The sequence below is a fragment of the Nicotiana sylvestris genome, chromosome 2 (genome assembly GCF_000393655.2).
Source record: "Nicotiana sylvestris chromosome 2, ASM39365v2, whole genome shotgun sequence".
Lineage (NCBI taxonomy): Eukaryota > Viridiplantae > Streptophyta > Magnoliopsida > Solanales > Solanaceae > Nicotiana > Nicotiana sylvestris.
In genome coordinates, this window is record NC_091058.1 from 35,305,410 (window position 1) to 35,327,723 (window position 22,314).

Genomic DNA, 22,314 nt, shown 5'->3' on the forward strand with positions numbered 1-22,314 from the left:
TTTTGGGGGGGGGGGACTTTTTCGTATATATATGAGATTTTAAACTTATTTATCCGATTTTTGTCTAAGCATTTATATTTATATAAAGTAACTAATTTTTTTTACATAATATATACAAATTCGGTCAAAATCTATAACTTATCTACAAATTAAATACATATTTTTTGTATGCCACTCAGCGCTTTTTTAGCCAGCATGTGTGCCGGCTTGTTCGCCTCCCTGAAAATGTGTTGTATTCCCTGAATCCTCACCTGCCTCATTAACAACCTGCACTCATGAATAATGTCATTTAGCATTATCATTCCATTATCCAAATAGTTAATGACATCGGTTGAATCTGTTTCTACTTCTAATTTAGTGAATCCTTGTCTAATGGCAGTCTGCAAACCAATCTTCAAGGCCATTAATTCTGCCTAAAGTGGTGTTGTTCCTGGGATGTTTTCATGAAAGCCAACTATCCATTGGCCATTTGTGTCTCTGAACACTCCACCAAATCCACAAAGCGATTGGTCTTCATTGAAAGAACCATCAATATTAAGCTTAATGAGTCCTCTAGGGGGTTTACTCCACGTAACGTTTATTGGAATTTTTACTGACGTTGTATTTTGTTTTTCAGTTATAAACTTAAACTCTACTGTTAAATTAATAGTACTTTTAAGGCTAGCTGAGTACGTATAGTTATTGTATAAATTGTTGTTTGTGTTAATCCAAATTGTCCATATGATAAAGGGAAATAGATCGTGCCATGTGATAATTGGGTTTTTAAAAGTAGAGTTATGGTCTCGAATATACGTTAGCCAACTATTGACACTATTCCAATTTTTGGGATCAATTCCTAAGTGTGACCACAATTGTCTAACTGTCATGCATTCCAAGAAGACATGTTTAATAGTTTCCGTATCAGTTTTACAAGTAGAACATATAGGATTAATGTTTATACCAATATGGTCTAAGAAGCATCTTGTTGGAAGTCTATTATGGTAGCATTTCCATAATAAAAATTTTAACTTGTTTGGGCACTTAGCTTTCCAAATCCACGTAAAATCCTTGTTGCATTCCATTTGACTGCCTAAGATGGAGTAGCATGATTTGCTCGTAAAGAGACCATCGGTGTTCAGCGACCAAATAGGTGTATCATAGGATTTGTTTGTGGGGTGTGTAGTATTTATCTTCTTAATAATCCCTGTTTCAAGAGTCATTGAGAGCCTTTTTCTACACTCGACATACAAAATATATAATTTGTTTATGTCTTCTTTTTCTAGTTTTAATATGAAATTTCAACCAAAACCACATCGAATCTTCACCAAATTCTCTCAAAATTAAGATATAAACTCCAAAGGATATTTCCAATCATTTGTAACAGCACTCAATTCAATCAAAAAGTAATTTTGCAAATTTCGTTTTTCGAATTCAAAGCTTCTGCGTTTTCTAATGGATTAACTTAGTTTCCAATTCAATCTACTTGCTTTTGATTAATACTATTTTGTTTATTGATTCCAAAAAGCTAAAAGAAATAACGATCTTCTCTCATTCAAAAGTGATAATATTATTTAATATAAAAAAATAGAGAATAAAAAGAAAGAGAAAACATAATGGAATTGCTTGATGCCAAATCTCTTTGTTCTAGTTAAAGTATGGCTGAAATTGAGGAGAAAGAGGCCAATATTGATCTGTTAATTTATAATTTTAGCTTTGGGGTGAAAGAGGGAGAGAAAGTATGGAAGATTAGAATATAACACATTATTTTATATAAAATTCTTAATTTGTATATGCACTTGTAATTGAGTTAAAACCTCAATAGTGAAGGTAAATAAGTTTTAAAATTAGTATAAATAAGTAAAAATCTTTTTTTTAAAATTTGTGTCTTTCTTCATTCATGTCCGCCAATATTGACCAAGCAGAAAATTAATAAAAAGTGTCCAGAAAAATAAAAAAAATTGGGATATTAAGGAATTTTGTTTTACACTCTTTCATAGGCATATTAAAGAATGAATTTTCTATGTGCTGTATTTTTCCTTTTTCCTTTTTAATGTACGAAAATTTTGACCTCTTTAATAAAAATAAAATAATGAGTTTCCTATATATTGTTTTATTCCTTTTTCCCTTATAAGTATGGAAATTTTGACCTCTTTAATAAGATATTAAATAATGAGTTTCTAATTATATATTGTCCTAATTTGTTCCTTTTTAACCTACGGAAATTTAGATTTTCCCACTAAGCTATGATATGAAGGGACCGTTCTACACTCTTTGTTAGAGTAAAATTAGGGATTCAAATTAAAGAAGGAGTTTACTTCTTCTTCTTTTCTTAACTATATTCCTTTTTATCGTACAACAATTTTGTTTTTTAAAAGAGTATTATATGTGTATTTATAATTGTGAGCACGTAATTTTTGCCTTATATGTATTACTCCAAAAAATTCAAAACAAAATAATTTCTGTCAGTGTTTGCAATTTTGGGGATTTTCGTGGCATTTTCTGGTAATTATTTGCATTTGTCGGTGCATTTTTTATTTTTATTTAATTTATGAAAATTGCAAAAATATGTTGCATTTGCATTTAGGATTTAATTTTACGTTTTAGGATTAATTGACAAATTAGTTATTTCATAAAAATGGGAAAAATCACAAAAAAATAGTTTATTTTGCACTTTTAATTTTAATTTTGAATTTTGGTAGTTTTTTCTTTAATTTGGTTTTTAATTATCTGTAGTAAAAATTATTAGGGTTAATTAATTTAATGTGGAAGGATAATTTGGTTTAGGATTTCATTTAGGTTTTAATTTTAATTTTGGAAAAAGAAAACGAGTTTTTTAAAAAAAGGAAAAAAAAAGAGAAAAATGAATTGCAAAAAAAAAAAAGGAAATAATGAAAAGGAAAATTTGAGCCAAAATCAATCCAAATCCCCAGCCCAAACCTACATCATCAGCCTACCCACCCCAATCACGCAGAAACCCGGCCCAAACCTGCCTCTACCCGGTCCATTCCCCCAACTAAGTGAAACGACGTCGTTTCATGGGCATCGGATCGGGACCGTCGAGGTTGATTGATCTAACGGACGAGAAGCCAGGGTCATTTGATATATTAATGTCCAAACGTTACCCTCCCCCCCAACTTTCGTCTCTCTCAAATCCCCTCAGAGAAATCCTAGAAGCCGCCGGGATTCCCCACCACCATTGATGGCGGCGCCGACGTCCAATCGCCACCAAACTTACACCAAACACTCCCCTCCTTCTCCTCTTTCCGAATCTACAAATCCCCGCCCTCGAATCAACCCAGAACGGCTCGAATCTGGTTTTGGAAAAAAATCCTAGCTGAGCCACCCCCAAATCCCCGGCCTCTGGTGGCGGCGCCACCTCCAAACGCCACCAAAATCACACCCTATAGTCTCCTCACTCCTCTCTGTCCAAATCTCAACTTGGTTTTCTTCGAATCCTCCGAGAACTTTTCGAATCTTGATCCGAAGAGAAGAACCCTAAATCCCAAAGTCCAAATCAACGGGCCCGTTTGAAGATTTAGGACCGTAATAGGCGTTATTCGTGTGTTTTTGCATGGAAACACACGATTAAGGGCTATTCCGGTCAGGAATTTGAAAAGCCCTTCAAAGTTTGTCGAATCGGCTCCTGGCTAGTGTTAGGTGTCTTTTTTGTTCGTTTTGTTTATTTATTTATCTTTTCTTTTGTGTTTCTGCTTCATCTCATCTTCTGGGTTTGTTTAGTTATTCCGGAGTGCTGTTATTCATGCATGATTAGTTCAGGATCCTTTCTTAATTAGTTAATCGTCTAACAGTTTAGTTAATTCTCTTCATTTGTGTCAGTTAGTAGTAATTTAGTTTAGGGTCTTAGTTTTGAAAATTGTTCCAGTACTTGGATGGTTCTGTCTTTCAGACGCTCATAGAATTTAGGGATGTTAATGTACGAATTGGGCTTTAGTCTGTTGCTGACCCATTTGGCAAGTGTAGCCCGTTTAATTTGGTCTATGTCCTTGGGTCAATTTGACCCGTTTGGATTTCTTGAAGTAATTTTCAGAAGATAAAAGGGTAATTTGGTCAGTCTGCTTAAGGAATCTTGATGTAACTAACTGAGGGAAGCTTCCTGGAATCTGGGGTGGGGACTAATGTAAAAAATCTGATTTTTGGCTAGGCTTTTTTAAGATAAAACGAAAATCAGCAAAGGGGCAAAGTGCAAAGCTGAAGCTGCCCTAAGACTTGCCTATAAAGGCATCTTTTCTTCTGGGGCAAGGGAGATTATTTAGGGATTAAAAAACAAAAATACGAAAAAACCAAAAAGATCTGAAAAATCAGAGATATACCAGAAAAATTTATAAGAAAATACTATTCCATGGGAATTCTGTCAAAGATCTTAAGTTGTTCTTAGACTTCAAAGCAATTTCTGGAACTTTTGAATGTAAATGGCTTGACCTTGTGCTGGAAAAGCTTTGGGCTTTAGTTTGTTTGAAGTTTTCACTATTCCATTGATCTCTTGTTTGGTCTTCTAAAGGTTTTTTTAAAGTTTCGAAGCATTTTAGTGTATCTCAAGTCAAGTGTGAATTGATTTGGGTTTGGGAAACTAGTTCAAGGTTGGGTCCTGAGGTTGGTTGTGTGTCAACCTATGTTGAGTTGGGATTTTACTGGTCATTACTCCAATCTGTTCTGTGCTGCTTGCTGCTAGCTACTGATTCTTTGCTATTTTGGTTTCTGTCTTATTTACAGGTATTTCCCTCAAACTTTGGATGGAAATGAAGCCTGTTATGGCTATTTGTGTCGGAATCATGTAGTTTAAGTAGGAGAAACTGGCTGTTGACCTGCTCTGTTACGCGATCATCTTGGAAGCCTATTACATTTTGTCTTCATGTTTCTTCTAGGCTCACATAAGTTATTCAGTTTCTCATTATTGTTTTTATTTTAGATTCTTTTATGGTGTTATGTAAATGCTTCCCCTCCACTGACTTAGCTTAAATATTTGAAGGTCCCTGATCATACGTATGAGCAGTAGAGAACTACTGCAAAGAAATCTTAGTAACGTCGAAATGTTTCAGATCTATTATGGTTTGCTGAGGTTAATATTGTTGAATTGAGAGCATGCTGCTCAGTTTTCTCTAGCTAGCAATACATCTCAAGTTTTGCAAATTAAGGCTTGTTTATTGTTAGGAAGGAAGATTGTACATACTGTTGTTTTATTCTAAGGAGACTCGATATCGAGTCCTAAACCCTCCAGCTGTTGGCCTTGAGATCTGGCTTGGGCTTGTTTGGGCCCAAAGCTCATTTTCCTTGTGATATGGTCTCATGAGCCCAAGGCAAGCGTGGATCTAAGGTGAAAGCAAGATTAGATTATAAATTTAGTTGCTTCATGTTTAAATAATTAAAGAAGCAAAGATGTTAGTTAGTCACATGCTCAACGCAATTTTATGATCGGCGGTCAACAAATGTGTATAATTCTGAGTCCTTACGTGTGGTTTAGCGTTGGAATCTGCAGTTGGGCCATTAGCGTTGGCCTAATGTCTTCGGATGCGCTATAAATTGCGCTCAAGACCTCTGTTTCATTTGCGATTTGGGCTTATTGTTGATTTAGGCCTGATATTAATCGGATCTTATATTAGCAAAACGCTTAGTTAACATTTTAATCTTTATGAATCGAAGCACGCCGTTTAGCGAAATTTTCCATGGCCTTCACGAGTGTTATAATTTTAGAAAAAAAATATGAAAAACGAACTTCGTAGTTTACCTTAAGCGCGTCAGTTATATAATTATCATGGTTATCAAAACCCGGGGGTGCATTTCATGTGACCCAGTCCTAATTTCCAACAAGGTTAAATAGAGCGTGCTGTAAACCACGGGTGCATTTCATGTGACGTGGCTTGCAATATGTTTTAAATAACCTGAATTAATTCTTTAAATAAGTAAAAGTAGTTTTCCAAAAGTTAAAAAATGCACATAGGTTTCCAAGATGTTTTAAAATCAGATAATAAGCCATTTATAACAGTTGAGCGACCGTGCTAGAACCACGAAACTCGGGAATGCCTAACACCTTCTCCCGGGTTAACAGAATTCCTTACTCGGATTTTTGATTCGCGGACTGTTATACAGAGTCACTATTTTCCTCGATTCAGGATTGGAACCGGTAATTTGGGACACCATAAATCTCCCAAGTGGCGACTCTGAATCTTTTAATAAATATAATCCCATTTCGATTGTCCTTTAATTGGAAAACTCCCTTTATTTAGACCCTTTCTGGGGGTGTAAGGTAAAAAGGAGGTGTGACAGCTCTGGCAACTCTGCTGGGGACTCGAACCCAGAATCTCTGGTTCAGGGTTCAAGAATTCGAGCTTAGAATAATTGTTATAGTTGGCTTTATCCATTATCTGAATTTGTTACATGATTTGGGCCTAATGTGCTAATTAATTGCTTTTACCGCTTTGATATTCCGTGAATTGTATATAAACTGTTGTGAAATCCTTCCTCTCTCTAAGTCTTCTAAATCATGAAGAAGTGTGTACTTCGTGTGACTTCTTTTCTGTTAGAGTCATATTCCAAATTTAGACAGAGGTTCGGACAAGTTGCAAACCCGGTGAAGCTTCTGTATTTCCGGTACGCTGCCCCCCCCCCCGGCTCAAGCTGTCCACTCGGGTAAGCCAGATCTAGAACAATAAATCCAGGATTTAAACCTAGCAAAACACAGCTTCATGCCGGATCCCTAGTAGGAACGTTTGTTTGCATCATGTGCATTTTGACTTTGGAAACTCAACACATGGGTTGGGTCTGTCTAGGACAGGTGCACCCGAAACAAAAAGGCCATCCTGATGCATCCTACTTGCGCATTTATTTGCTTCGAATTTGCATGCTGACCGGCTTATAAACATTGGGAAAGGTTGAGGAAAAAGAAATGGCAGTATGAGGGTTAAAGAGAGTTAATCGCCTATTCTGAAAAAACCCAATGTCCAAATAGTGTCGAAACTCTGCCGAATTTTTGAGAAAATATAAAGAGGGAAGAAAGGGACAAAAGTTTTTTTGTTTTCAAAATAGATTATTTTATTTACCAATGAAATGAAAAAAAAAAAGAAAAAAAAGAGAGAAAAAGTTTTTGTTTTCAAAAAATAGTTTTATTTGCCAATGAAATAAAAAGAGAGACTCTTGTTTTCAAAAATAGTTTGTTTTATTTGCCCGAACTACGCCAGTTTGATTCTCACAGGGTGTAAGATACGTAGGCAACCCCCATCGGGTCCAACTTCTTTTTTGCAAAAATAGCCCAAAAGCCCAAAAATTTTACTTTGATTTGAAAATAATTAGGATGATGTCATTCTTATCAGAAATAGCCGAATGTCCCTAAAAGGGCGCCGGAAGGCTGTTTTTGCTAGAACAGCCACTTTTGTCACTTTCAAAGGTTTTGGCCGGTTAGCTGACACAGCCTTAAAATCTTCGTTTTTGAAGTGCTGAAAGGCCGTGTTGGCAAGGCCGGATGTTCTATGGAAATTTTGGAAGTGGTCATTTCTCTTAAGTCAAAATGAGTCATGGTTTTCTTTTAAATTAAAATCACCTTAATAAATGTGCAGGATTAGCACAAATCAAAATGACCTTTCTCAGTCCGTGAAGAGATCCCTTTGGAGCTACATATGTGGTGGCATAATTTGGGGGACGACAGCAGAAAAGTTATGACAAAAGCACTGGGCGGTCTTATTGGGCTTTTGAAGGTCAAGCCCAGAAAAGACGTGATTGAGGCCTTAATACCGTTTTGGGACCCAACACATAATGTGTTCCACTTTGCGGATTTCAAGTTAACTCCTACGCTAGAAGAGATAGCAGGCTATGCTGGTTCCGAAAGGAATCTCAGAAGTCAATACCCGGTAGCACCAAGAACAGTGACCCCCCACAAATTTTTGGACTTGTTAAGCATCAGTCGGGAGGTCCGAGATGGAAATTCGGCCAAAGGATTTTGTACTTTCTACTTTCTATACCGACGATACGGGAATCCACGTGGCTTCGAAATACCAGATGCTGGTCTTACTCATGCTGGGAATCAAGACAAGTGGGAAGCTCGGAGAGGATTAGCTTTCATAGTGGCGTTCCTGGGTATTTTGGTTTGCCCGAGAAAAGATGGGAACATAGAGATAGGATTAGTAGGGATAACTGACTTAATAGTGAAGAAGGCAAATGGGACTATAGTGCCGTTGATCTTGGCAGAAATTTACCGAGCTCTTACTCATTGTCGAGAAAGAGTAAAGTTCTTTGAAGGGTGCAATATGCTGTTACAAATATGGATGGAGGAACACCTTTGCCACCGTCCCGGATACTTGAATTGCGGTATGATTGGCCTCGAGTGCATCAAAAAACATGAAAAGCGAGTATAGGGTTATGAGTTTCTAGATGGTACGGAATCATGGCATGCTCATTTGATATTTTTGACCGCAAATAAGATCGAATGGACATTCAGATGGCTCTCGGTCAACGAAGTAATCTATATGTCGGCTGAGGTGTATTTTTTGCTGTTGATGGGTTTGCGGAGTATCCAACCTTATGCTCCACACAGAGTCTTGCGTCAGTTGGGCCGGTACCAGACCATCCCACACAATGAAGATTTGAGTCATCAAGTCATTGAGTTAGATCCAAAAGTTGCCTTCCCAGAAGAAAAAGTGCGTCGGGTTTGGCATCAGTGCAGATTCTTAGGGCCTAACACGCGAGTACAAGACCTATCCAGAGGCGAGGTGGAGCCCAGTTATATTGCTTGGTATGGTAAAAGATCCCGAGTTCAACATGAGCCTGACAGGCCCGCAAAGAGACCTCATGTCCAGCAATTCACCGACGGAGCTCAGATACAATAGGATTGGCTAACCGAAGAAAACGATTACAGGGCTACCATAAGCAAGTTGGAAAAGTAAGTCACAGAACTTCAATTCGAGAATAGCTTGCAAGTGGCGGCGGATGAAGGAGAAAAGAAAAAACTAGACAAAGAAAATGAGGCCCTTCGAGCTCAAATCCAGAAATTAAAAGTAGCAGCAGAAAATCCAGTCTGAAGTGACAGAGATGAAAAACTCATAGCTAACCTGAGGCAGAAAGTAAATGACTACAGTTTTGATTTGAATAAAGCAGAAAGTGAATTAGCCAAGGCTCGAAAGCAATTGGCTAAAAACTCAGATGAACGAGTACGCTTGGTTAAGCAATTGAGAGAAAGGTACGAAGATGAGGTTGCAGGGTTAAAGAGAAGGGTCATCACCGCAAAAAACAAAATGATCAAACAGGCAAAAGACTTTAAAGTTGAAAGGGAACATTGTTATACAACATTGGCGCAATTAGAAATAGATTTGCAACAACTTCAGGAGCAAAATCATGTGGCTGAGCAAACTTTGGAAGCCAGGGCCCAGCAGATTGGGCGTTTGTTACAAGAAAAGGGCTCCATAAGAGAGAGAATTAGAAGCATTGCCGACTACATCATTATGAAGTGCCACATCTGTGAGGATATGACTCGCACTACATTCTTTGCAGCGGTGATGACCTATGTTAAACAAATAATGAACGACTTGGACTGACTTCAAAGGGATCTTGCACATAGGCCCGTGGCGAGACCGAATGATGTCCCACGGGCACCAGGAGCTTTGATGTATTCGTGATTTTTCATTTGAGTCTGTATTTCCTTTTCTGTCGGAGTCTGTAAGTCATGTTGAGTTTGTATTTTCTTTCTGTTTTTGAGTCTGTATTTCTTCGGAGTATGACAACCCATTCTTGGAGTCTGTATTTCATCTTTGCATCGAAATCTGTTAGTCTTTTGGAATTTGTTAGTTTTGAGTTTGTAATGGAGGAATTTGTTGTTTTATTTTATGAAAACTGAAAATCCCAAAAAAAAATGTTTTATTTCACACTTATCTACAAGAACTACGCGTGGTCCGATTCATGCGGGGTCATGATACGTAGGCAATCTCCGTAGGATTCGACCGCAACCAAATAAATAAATAAAAAACGAGAAAAGGGAAAGAAAATAAGCAGAAAAACAAGAGAGTGAAGAAAAGGAAATAGCGGAAAAACAAGAAAGAAAAATAGAAAATAAGAGAGAGTAAAAACAAAGAGTGAACAGAGGCAAGAATGAAAAGAAAGAAACGAAAAAGAAAGAAAAGGGGGAAGTTTGCAATTGTAAGAAAAGGCCGGGATGACGCATGCAACCGATCAAATACATAATAGAGACGGTTAACTGTTTAGGTGCATTCATGCCCAATGTGCGGTTACCAATCTGTTAAAGCCTAATCGCTAACAAGGTTGTTTGTTTGATGTATTAAGTCCAGGCAGGTGGCTAGTTGACTGGCATTCTGGCAACTCACTCCTACAACACCCGATCGAAAGACAGGCTGAATATGGTCGACCAGGAACCGAAAACAAGTATTGTCGACCCATCGAAAGAGGTGGAAGAAATGGACGTTAATGCGATGAGGGAAGAAATGTATAAGTTGAAACAGCAGATGGCTGAAATGTACCAAGCTTGGGCAAAAGGGCATCCACCACCGGTTTATCCCGCCAATCCTGCTTATATCCCACCATCAGCCCAACCTCCGGAGCCTCTCACTGTGAACTCATCTCCAGTCTTCCCCCTCTACCAATAATGCCATGGCACCACTTCCCATACTTCTCAAGCTCCACCACCCAAACAAGTCATGTACCCTCCCCCACCAATTGCACCTGTTTTTGTGGCACCTCCACCTGCTACATTACACAGATCTTCCAATGAACCCCTATTTCAAACTCACGATAACTAGTACTATCCCCCTGAAACCACCTTCAAAGTTCCAGAACCATATCCTTACACTCCTCATCTTGATATCCCGGCAGAGACCAAGAAACCGCCCAAAAATCCCGAGCATGAAGAGATGATCAGAAAGGTTAAAGCTTAGAGCAATCGTTCCCAGACCATTTCCAGTATAATCTTGAAATCACCCCAGACCGTCTGTCACTGACGAAGATTGAGAAGAAGCCCGGTAAGAGTTTTAGAGAATATGGGTTCCGTTGGAGAGAGCAAGCAGCGAGGGTTGACCCCCCGATGAAAGAGAGCGAGATGGTTGATTATTTCTTGCAGGCTTTGGAGCTCACTTATTTTGGTCATTTGGTGTCAGCAGTGGGCAAGTCCTTTAATGAAGTTGTGAAAATGGGAGGCATGGTTGAGGAGGGACTCAAGTCCAATAAGATCATGAGTTATTCAGCAATCAAAGCAACCACCCAAGCCATTCAAAACGGTACTAGGGGTGTACTCGGAAAGAAGAAGAAAGAGGATGTTGCAACGATCGAGTCGACAGCTTGGGGTGGATCCAGGAACCTTCCACAATTCTACAACCAGCCTCGACCCTATCCCCAAACCTACCCCCACACTCCATATAGCTCACCACAACACTACTACCCACCGCCAGATCCCCATTTTTCTGTCTATCACGCACAAACCTATACCCAACCTCCCGCTCACGCGCAATGGCGTGCGCCAGCTCCACAGAGTCCCTACCAAGCTCCACAAAATACCTATCCACCCCTAAAAGCCTACAGAAATCCTCCTGGAACAGGTTTTCGACCTAATCAAGCCTTCAAGAATGAGAGGCTGCAGAAGCAGAAGACTTTTACTCCATTGGGAGAATCCTATACTAGTCTATTCCACAGGATGAGACAGTTGGGCATGTTGAATCCGATCAAAGCCAAACTGCCGAATCCCCTTCCCAGAAATCTTGATCGCTCGGTGAGTTGTGAGTATTGTTCAAGGGCCCCGGGCCATGACATAGAGAAATGCTGGAAACTAAAAACAGTTATACAAGAGCTCATTGATACTCATCGGATCGAGGTTCAGGCCCTAGAAGCACCAAATATCAACAAGAATCCATTGCCAGCTCACCATGAAACCCATATGATTGAGTTGATACACAAGGGATGGGAGGCTAAGAAACTCTCACAGACAGTGATGATGATCCGCTCCAGTGAAACCAGTTCAAAGGAAAAGGTAATCAGTGGGAAATCAGTGGTCCAGTTGAAAGGGGTAGACAATAAGCCAGTTGTGGTAGCCGGGAAAGGGTTGTCAAGTGCTGTCACAATGAAACCAGAGAAAGCTAAAGTGGTGGTACCAGGGGTTACAAGTAAACCTGCTGTGGTCGTGAAGGGTGCTCGCACAGAGCCTGTTATCATAAAACCGGTCTCAATTACCGATAGTCAATAGCAAGGCGGTCCCGTGGAATTATGAACGAGTGAGAGTAACTTACCAGGGAAAAGAGGTTAAAGAAGAAGTGTGTGAGACCCATGGTTTGACTCGATCGGGGAGATGCTTTGCCCCCGAAGAGTTGAGAAAAGCTAAAATTTCCAAAGACAACCCACTGTTGGTGAAGAAAGCTGTGTCCGAGGAAGAAGTAGAGGAATTTTTGAAAAAGATGAAAGTGCAAGACTATTCCATTGTGGAGCAGTTGAGGAAAACACCGGCTCAGATTTCATTATTATCATTGTTGATCCATTCCGACGAGCACCGCCGGGCTTTGATGAAGATCTTAAACGAGGCTCACGTTCCTGACAAAATCTTAGTAAACCACTTGGAAAAGATAGCTAGCAAGATATTTGAGGTAAACAGAGTCACTTTTTCTGATGATGAGTTGCCCATGGAGGGTACTGAGCACAATAGAGCCCTATACCTGACGGTGAAATGCGAAGATTCCGTGGTTACTCGGGTACTGGTTGATAATGGGTCTAGTGCAAACATTTGTCCTCTCTCCACCCTGAACAAGTTGAAGGTGGATGATGAAAGAATTCACAAGAATAGTATGTGCGTTCGGGGATTCGACGGTGGAGGGAAGGATTCAGTCGGAGACATAGTGCTTGAGCTCACCATAGGGCCAGTTGAATTTACTATGGAATTCCAGGTGCTCGATGTGACTGTTTCTTACAATCTGTTGCTAGACGACCCTAGATTCATGCTGCCAAGGCAGTCCCGTCTACGCTACACCAAGTTGTCAAGTTTGAATGGGATCGACAGAAAATTGTTGTACACGGTGAAGATAATTTGTGTGTGCCCAATGATACCATTGTTCCGTTCATAGAGGTCGACGACGACAAGGGGGCGTGGGTTTATCAGGTTTTCGACACAATATCGGTGGAGAAAGTTTCAGAAGGAAAGTGCGTTTCGACTCCAAAGATGGCTGCGGCATCAGTCATGGTAGCCGTTGAAATGTTGAAAAATGGTTTCGTACCGGGCAAGAGTTTAGGTGCTTCTCTGCAAGGTATTGTGCAGCCAGTTTCTCTTCTAAAGAATCTGGATACTTTTAGTCTTGGGTTCAAGCCTACCGTTGTATACCTAGAAAAATGAAAAAGAAAGCATGGGCACTGCCAAAGCCAATCCCGCGTTTGTCTAGGTCATTCGTCAGGCCGGGTACCAGAAAGCAACTGTTGTCAAAGGTCCCTGGACCACTGATTGGTGCCGATGGAGACTTGGAGAAGGGTTTCGAAAGGTTATTCACTGAGGTCAACATGGTTCAGGCTGGGGAAGGGTCAAGCAAGGAAGATGTGTATTTCGTGGGACCACGTGCAAAAGTCAACAACTGGGAAGCTACTCCTCTTCCTACCCGGAAGGAGTCTTGGTAGTGGGTTTTGATTTTCTTTTAGTTGTCTGGATTATTCCAAGGTCTGTAATTCAGATATTATGTTCCGTCCAGTTGGATGTGTTAAAACCTTGTTATCTTTATATTCAATGAAATGCAATTGTTCCTTTTCCTTCATTTCTTCTAATTTTATTTTTGTTTTCTTCTTTTGTATAGTTTTTTTATGTTGATATCAATGACATTACATGCGTGAGGAATCTTTGGCCCAGTTTTAAAAGCCAATCTAACTCTGAAATAATAGTACAAGAAATTGAGTGTGATGACGAGTTGGAGTTTGAGGACGATGAGGCCTATGAAGAAATTAGTAAGGAACTAAGTCATTTTGAGGAAAAGCCCAAACCTAATTTGAATGACACAGAAGCAGTTAATCTGGGGGACCAAGAAAATGTTCGTAAAACTAAAATAAGTGTTCATCTGGAACCTCAACTCATGGAAGAGATCATTAAAGCACTGTTTGAATATAAAGACGTTTTTGCATGGTCCTATGACGACATGACGGGTCTAAGCACTGATTTAGTGGTTCACAAGTTGCCCACGGACCCGGCATTCCCTCCTGTCAAGCAGAAGCTGAGAAAATTCAAGACGGATATGAGTGTAAAAATCAAGGAAGAGGTCACCAAGCAGTTCGATGCCAAAGTCATTCGGGTCACCCGGTATCCCACCTGGTTAGCCAATGTTGTGCCTGTGCCAAAGAAGGATGGCAAGACCAGGGTGTGCGTTGATTATTGGGATCTCAACAAAGCAAGTCCGAAGGATAATTTTCCCCTGCCGAACATCCATATATTGATTGACAATTGTGCCAAACATGAGATTGGTTCTTTTGTGGATTGTTACGCGGGTTATCATCAAATCTTGATGGACGAGGAGGATGCAGAAAAGACGGCATTCATCATGCCGTGGGGAACGTACTGCTATTGGGTCATGCCATTTGGTTTGAAAAATGCTGGGGCAACCTACATGAGGGCAATGACAACAATATTCTATAATATGATACACCAGGAAATCGAGGTATACATGGATGATGTGATCGTGAAGTCTATAAAGTAGTCTGACCATGTCAGGGATCTGAAGAAGTTCTTCCGGAGGTTTCGCAGGTACAATCTCAAGCTTAATCCTGCAAAGTGTGCTTTTGAGGTACCGTCTGGAAAGTTGTTGGGGTTCGTAGTCAGTCGCCGGGGTATTGAATTGGACCCATCAAAAATCAAGGCCATCCAGGAATTGACACCTCCGAAGAACAAGACCGAGGTGATGAGTTTGTTGGGGAGATTGAATTATATCAGCAGGTTCATCGCTCAACTCACGACAACTTGTGAGCCTATCTTCAAGATGTTAAAGAAAGACGCTGCTGTCAAGTGGACAGATGAATGTTAGGAGGCGTTTGATAAGATAAAGGGGTATTTGTCAATCCACCCGTGTTGGTCCCGCCAGAACCAGGGCGACCTTTGATTCTATATTTGACGGTATTGGACAATTCATTCGGCTGTGTATTGGGTCAACATGATATCACTGGCAGGAAGGAGCAGGCCATCTATTACCTCAGCAAGAAGTTCACATCCTACGAGGTTAAGTACACTCATCTTGAGAGGACATGTTGCGCCCTAACTTGGGTGGCACATAAGCTGAAACACTATTTGTCATCTTATACTACTTACCTCATATCTCGCTTGGATCCATTAAAGTATATATTTTAGAAGCCTATGCCCACAGGGAGGCTTGCAAAGTGGCATATCCTGCTCACAGAGTTTGACATTGTCTACGTAACTCAAATTGCAATGAAAGCACAGGCCTTGGCGGACCACTTGGCCAAGAACCCGGTTGATGAAGATTACGAACCTTTGAAAACTTATTTCCCTGATGAAGAGGTGATGCACATTGATGAGTTGGAACAAGTCGAGAAGCCTGGATGGAAATTTTTCTTTGATGGAGCCGCAAACATGAAGGGCGTGGGGATAAGAGCAGTACTTATTTCTGAAATATGGCAACACTACCCTGTTACGTCTCAGCTTCGTTTTTACTGTACCAACAACATGGCTGAGTACGAGGCATGTATTCTGGGTTTGAGGTTAGCAGTGGATATGGATGTCTAGGAAATCTTGGTCTTGGGTGACTCGGACCTCATAGTGCACCAAATTCAGGGAGAATGGGAAACACGGGATTTGAAACTCATACCGTACAGATAATGTTTGCATGATCTTTGCCAACGGTTTCAGTCGATAGAATTCAAGCATATCCCAAGGATCCATAATGAAGTTGTTGATGCTTTGTCTACTCTGGCGTCAATGTTACATCATCCAGATAAGGCTTATGTGGACCCTTTGCAGATTCAGGTCCGTGATCAGCACGCTTACTGTAATGTGGTGGAAGAAGAACTTGATGGGGAGACATGGTTCCATGATATCAAAGAATACATTAGGATGGAGGTATATCCGGTACAGGCCACTGGTGATCAGAAAAGAACAATTCGACGATTGGCAAGTGGATTTTTCTTTAGTGGAGGGGTATTATCCAAAAGAACTCCAGATCTTGGATTGTTAAGGTGCATAGATGCCAGACATGCCACAGTTATCATGACTGAGGTACACTCCGGAGTTTATGGACCGCATATAAGTGGGTACGTTCTGGCAAAGAAGATTCTCCGAGCAGGTTACTACTGGCTCACTATGGAGCGGGATTGCATCAGTTTTTTGCGTAAATGTCATCAGTGCCAAGTGCATGGAGATTTGATTCATTCTCCACCATCTGAATTACATACAATGTATGCACCATGGCCTTTTGTTGCTTGGGGCATGGATGTCATAGGGCCAATCGAACAGGTAGCATCAAACGGACACAGGTTTATCCTGGTAGCCATTGATTATTTCACCAAGTGTGTTGAAATGAAAACGTTCAAATCTGTGACCAAGAAAGCAGTGATTGACTTTGTGCATTCAAATATCATCTGTCAGTTTGGGATTCCGAAGGTAATCATCACGGACAATGGCGTTAATCTCAACAGACATCTGATGACAGAGACATGTCAGCAGTTTAAGATTGTACATCGCAATTCCACCCCATACCGCCCTAAGGCAAATGGAGCGGTCGAGGCAGCCAACAAGAATATAAAGAAGATACTTCGAAAAATGGTGGAAGGTTCTAGACAGTGGCATGAAAAGTTGTCGTTTGCATTGTTGGGTTATCGCACTACTGTCCGTACTTCGGTAGGGGCCACTCCTTATTTGTTGGTGTATGGCACGGAGGTGGTGATACCCGCAGAAATCGAAATCCCATCCCTTCGGATTGTTGCTGAGGCAGATATTGATGACATTGAATGGGTCAAAACCCACTTAGAACAATTAAGTCTGATCGATGAAAAGAGATTGGCAGCAGTGTGTCACGGACAATTGTACCAACAGAGAATGGCGAGGGCATATAACAAGAAGGTACGTCCACGGAAGTTTGAAGTGGGTCAGTTAGTGTTGAGACGTATCTTGCCTCATCAGGCTGAAGCAAAGGCCAAACTGGCAGGGGCCATTTGTTGTAACTAGAGTGTTGTCCAATGACGCGTTATATTTGACAGATGTGGAAGGGAAATGTGTAGAAATGGCTATCAATTCCGATGCAGTCAAAAGATACTATGTATGATTTCCTTGTTTGATTGTACTTGTTTGTATTTGGCATATTTTGAATATTGAAATGACGAAGGCGTTTTGTTCTGCTATCTAAACACTTTATCCTTTGTCACCCCTTTTGAGCTTTATTTACTTTCTTTCATACCCCTCTTTCGAGATCAACGACACAATTCAGAAACGCAAGTGTGGAGGATAAGTAAGTGAAAAGAAAAAGAAAGAATGAACAAGAAAGGAAAAGGAGAAGAAAAATGAAAAGTGAGAAGAAAGAAAAGAAAAGAGAAAAAAAAGAGAAAAAGAAAAAAAAAAGAGAAAAGAAGAATAATAGAAGAAAAAAAAGAGAAAGAAAGAAAGAGAGAAAAGAAAAATCGCAACAACAAAGTAATTTCTATGCCATGAACTACGTTCAACCTGATTCCTTTTAAGGATATCTAGGCAGTCTCACGGTTCGGTCTCATCAAAACAGAAGTCCAAAAGTTCCCAAGCAAGGAACTGGGGCAGAAGGTGTGGATGTTGTGAGAAACCTGATTCCGAAAGTTGTAAGTCTAACCCATTTGAATTGTTTTGAGCCTTTTATAACCTTTCTTTTTAACCCTGTCCAAAAGCCCACATTACGGTCCAAAGAAAGACCTTCTGATCAGTCTTTGAGAAATGCCAAGTCGAGCAAGCAAAGGTAATTCATGTCAGAGGCAACACTCTGGTTCAAGCAGAAAAAATAAAAATGAGAGAGTCTTATTGGTGAAAACCTTCACAGGCACCATAAGGCGACAGAAGTTGAGAGAAATAAAAATGAGAGAGTCTTATTGGTGAAAACCCTCGCGGGCACCGTAAGGCGACGGGAGTTGAGAAAAGTAAAAATGAGGGAGTCTTATCGGTGAAAACCCTCACGGGCACCGTAAGGCGAAAGTGAGTCGAGAGATGAACGAATGAAAGAGGTCTGCTGGTGAAAACCTTTCAAGGCACTGCAGGATGAACAAGGCCAAGGTTTGGGTAAAGTAATCAAGTCATGGAAATTCTGGGGCAACAAAGTACGGCAACTGAAAGTTGATTGGTTGGAACTGGGCCGATTAATTCGAAATGCATGTCATGATCATTGGTACCAGCTGTTCCACCCAGATAAGTTTCTTTTCTTTCTCCTTTGGTAGCAGTCATCTGGTTTTGGATTCTTCTTATCCTAACCCGCAAAGTCATCGCATTTCATTTTCTTTTGGGTATTTATCTAAAGATGTTTCAATGTCAGTCTTGTTCAAATCGAGTGAAAAGGATTTCAAAGCTCACTACCAACTTCCAAAATTGCAAAGCATGGAGTGGTCAAAGCATACTAAGGATAACACGACGTAAGAGGGGAATACAAGGAATCACCAGAAGCTTCATCGGTGGAATGGTTTGGTAATGCCATGGGAGATGCAAAAGTTCAGATAAAGGGGTCAGAGGTAAGACAACAGCGGGGGTATAGAACACTCGGCTCGTCAAAAGTCATGGGGTTTGAAAGTCAGTCAGAAAGTCAAAGCGGTTCAGGGCCAGTTAGGAGAAGCTAGTCAGAACAAACATTGCAGCAGAAAGATCTTCAGCAAGAATGTCATCAGCTAACCACCACTTTAAACTGAGAAAATTTTTCTTTGATTGAAATAGGAGCAAAAAATTCATTGGATTCGGAGAAACTCTCCGTGGAGAAAGGCAATCACCAAACAGGTTTGTTTTGATTTTCAGGACCCTCCTAGAAAATGGGACCTAGTTTAAAGATCAGAAATGGCATAATCTAGCATAAAAGCATTCCAAAAGAATATAAGTTAGCTTAGAAGTTTGCATGTTCGAGATAGGATTCAATTAGGAGTTGTCAGGACCCTCTTGAATAATGGGACTTAGCTTAAGATTTCGATTAGATACCAACATTTAGCGTAAACTCTGTTGTAAGGTAGTATAATTCAGACATGAAAGTTGTCACCTTTAAGATAAAATTTGACCTTTGAGTTTCAGGCCCCTCCTGGATAATGGGGAGTAGTTTAAAGATTCTCTTAGATAGCAAGATTTAGCAGAAGTCACACTCGTAGAAGATATAACTTAGATTTTAAATTGTCGTTAGTTAAGAGTTGTCAGGACCTCCCCTGAATAATGGGACCTAGCTTTCAAATCCTTGGTAACACTTGGTAACATGATATAGTTTTACAATCACATCTGTCCCCAGCCGCCAAACTGGGGCAGAAAATTTTCTTTGTTTTGTCTGTTTTGTTAAAGTCAGGAGCCCGCCTGGAGAGCAGGGAGAAGACTTTCAAGTCAGCAATCAGGATCCCGCCTGGAGAACAAGGGAGTGCAATTGAAGTTTTAGTTTTCAAATTCTTTGCTTTGTTCATTTTGAAGTCAGGAGCCCGCCTGGAGAACAAGGGAATACATTTCAAGTTGAAGTTAGGAGCCCACCTGAAGAGTAGGGAATACTTTCAAATGCAACAGTCAGGAGCCCGCCTGGAGAACAAGGGAGTACAATTTAAGTTTGAGCCTTCAAATTCTTTGCTTTGTTTATTTTGAAGTCAAGATCCCACCTGGAGAGCAGGGAATACATTTCAAATTGAAGTTAGGAGCCCGATTGGAGAGCAGGGAATACTTTCAAATGCAGCAGTCAGGAGCCCGCCTGGAGAACAAGGGAGTACCATTTAAGTTTAGCTTTCAGATTCTTCGCTTTGTTTATGTTGAAGTCAGGAGCCCGCCTGAAGAGCAGGGAATACATTTCAAGTCAGGAGTCAGGAGCCCGCCTGGATAGCATGGGGATACATTCACGTTTTGAAGTCAGGAGCCCGCCTGGAGAGCAGGGAATACATATCAAGTTCAGCAGTCAGGCACCCACCTGAAGAAGGGGAAAACATCTCAGTTTACAATTCAAGGCGACAACAAAGAGATTCCGCTAAGAGAATAAAGGACAACAAGGCAACAAGAAACACAAGAGCAAGTTTGGAGATATAGATAAGACTTTTGTAATCCATAGATCATAGTCTAGTCTAGCTTTTTGTTTTATTTGGACATGGTGTAATAAGGGGGTTCAGCAAGCAGTAGCAACAGCAACAGCAACAGTGAAATCACAGCTTCGTGGTAGTCCCAGCTACCAAAACTTTTTGAACTACACTGACCTGATTCCTTTCTAGCCAAGGATATGTAGGCAACCTCGGAACCAGGGTGCGGTCAAATCTTTCAAAAAATGCTTCCCACGGAGTATTCAAACGAGCAAAAATCGCTCGTATCCGCTCACTTATCTTTGCACAAAACTCTTCGTGTTTCCGGACAAAGAAGGGCAGCTGTGAGCACGTGATTTTTGCCCTACATGTATTACTCCAACAAATTCAAAATAAAATAATTTCTGTCAGTGTTTGCAATTTTGGGGATTTTCGTGGCATTTTCTGGTAATTGTTTGCATTTGTCGGTGCATTTTTATTTTTATTTAATTAATAAAAATTGCAAAATATGTTGCATTTGCATTTAGGATTTAATTTTACATTTTATGATTAACTGACAAATTAGTTATTTCATAAAAATGGGAAAAATCACAAAAAATAGTTTATTTCGCACTTTTAATTTTAATTTCGAATTTTGGTAGTTTTTCCTTTAATTTGGTTTTTAATTATCTGTAGTAACAATTATTAGGGTTAATTAATTTAATGTGGTAGGATAATTTGGTTTAGGATTCAATTTAGGTTTTAATTTCAATTTTGGAAAAAGAAAACGAGTTTTTTTTAAAAAGGAAAAAAAAAGAGGAAAATGAATTGAAAAAAAAAGGAAATAATGAAAAGGAAAATTTGGGCCAAAATCAATCCAAGTCCCCAGCCCAAACCTACATCATCAGCCTACCCACCCCAATCACACAGAAACCCGGCCCAAACCCGCCTCTACCCGGTCCATTCCCCCAACTAAGTGAAACGATGTCGTTTCATGTGCATCAGATCGGGACCGTCGAAGTTGATTGATCTAACGGACGAGAAGCTGGGGTCATTTGATATATCAATGCCCAAACATTACCCTCCCCCAGCTTTCGTCTCTCTCAAATACCCTCAGAGAAACCCTAGAAGCCGCCGGGATTCCCCACCACTATTGATGGCAGCGCCGGCGTCCAATCGCCACCAAACTTACACCAAACACTCTCCTCCTTCTCCTCTTTTCGAATCTACAAATCCCCGTCCTCGAATCAACCCAAAATGGCTCGAATCTGGTTTTGGAAGAAAACCCTAGCTGAGCCGCCCCCAAATCCCCGGCCTCTGGTGGCGGCGCCACCTCCACATGCCACCAAAATCACACCCTATAGCCTTCTCACTACCCTCTGTCCAAATCAAAACTTGGTTTTCTTCGAATCCCCCGGGAACTTTTCGAATCTTGATCTGAAGAGAAGAACCCTAAATTCCAAAGTCCAAATCAATGGGCCCGTTTGAAGATTTAGGACCGTAATAGGCGTTATTCATGTGTTTTTGAATGGAAACACACGATTAAGGGCTATTCCGGTCAGGAATTTGAAAAGCCCTTCAAAGTTTGTCGAATCGGCTCCTAGCTGGTGTTAGGTATCTTCTTTGTTCGTTTTGTTTATTTATTTATCTTTTCTTTTGTGTTTCTGCTTCATCTCCTCTTCTGGGTTTGTTTAGTTGTTCCGGAGTGTTGTTATTCATGCTTGATTAGTTCGGGATCCTTTCTTAATTAGTTAATCATCTAACAGTTTAGTTAATTCCCTTTATTTGTGTCAGTTAACAGTAATTTAGTTTAGGGTCTTAGTTTTGAAAATTGTTCCAGTACTTGGATGGTTCTGTCTCTCAGAAGCTCATAGAATTTAGGGATGTTAATGTACGAATTGGGCTTTAGTCTGTTGCTGACCCATTTGGCAAATGTGGCCCGTTTAATTTGGTCTATGTCCTTGGGTCAATTTGACCCGTTTGGATTTCTTGAAGTAATTTTCAGAGGATAAAAGGGTAATTTGGTCAGTCTGCTTAAGGAATCTTGATGTAACTGACTGAGGGAAGCTTCCTGGAAGCTGGGGTGGGGACTAATGTAAAAAAATCTAATTTTTGGCTAGGGGTTTTTAAGCTAAAACGAAAATCAACAAAGGGGCAAAGTGCAAAGCTGAAGCTGCCCTAAGACTTGCCTATAAA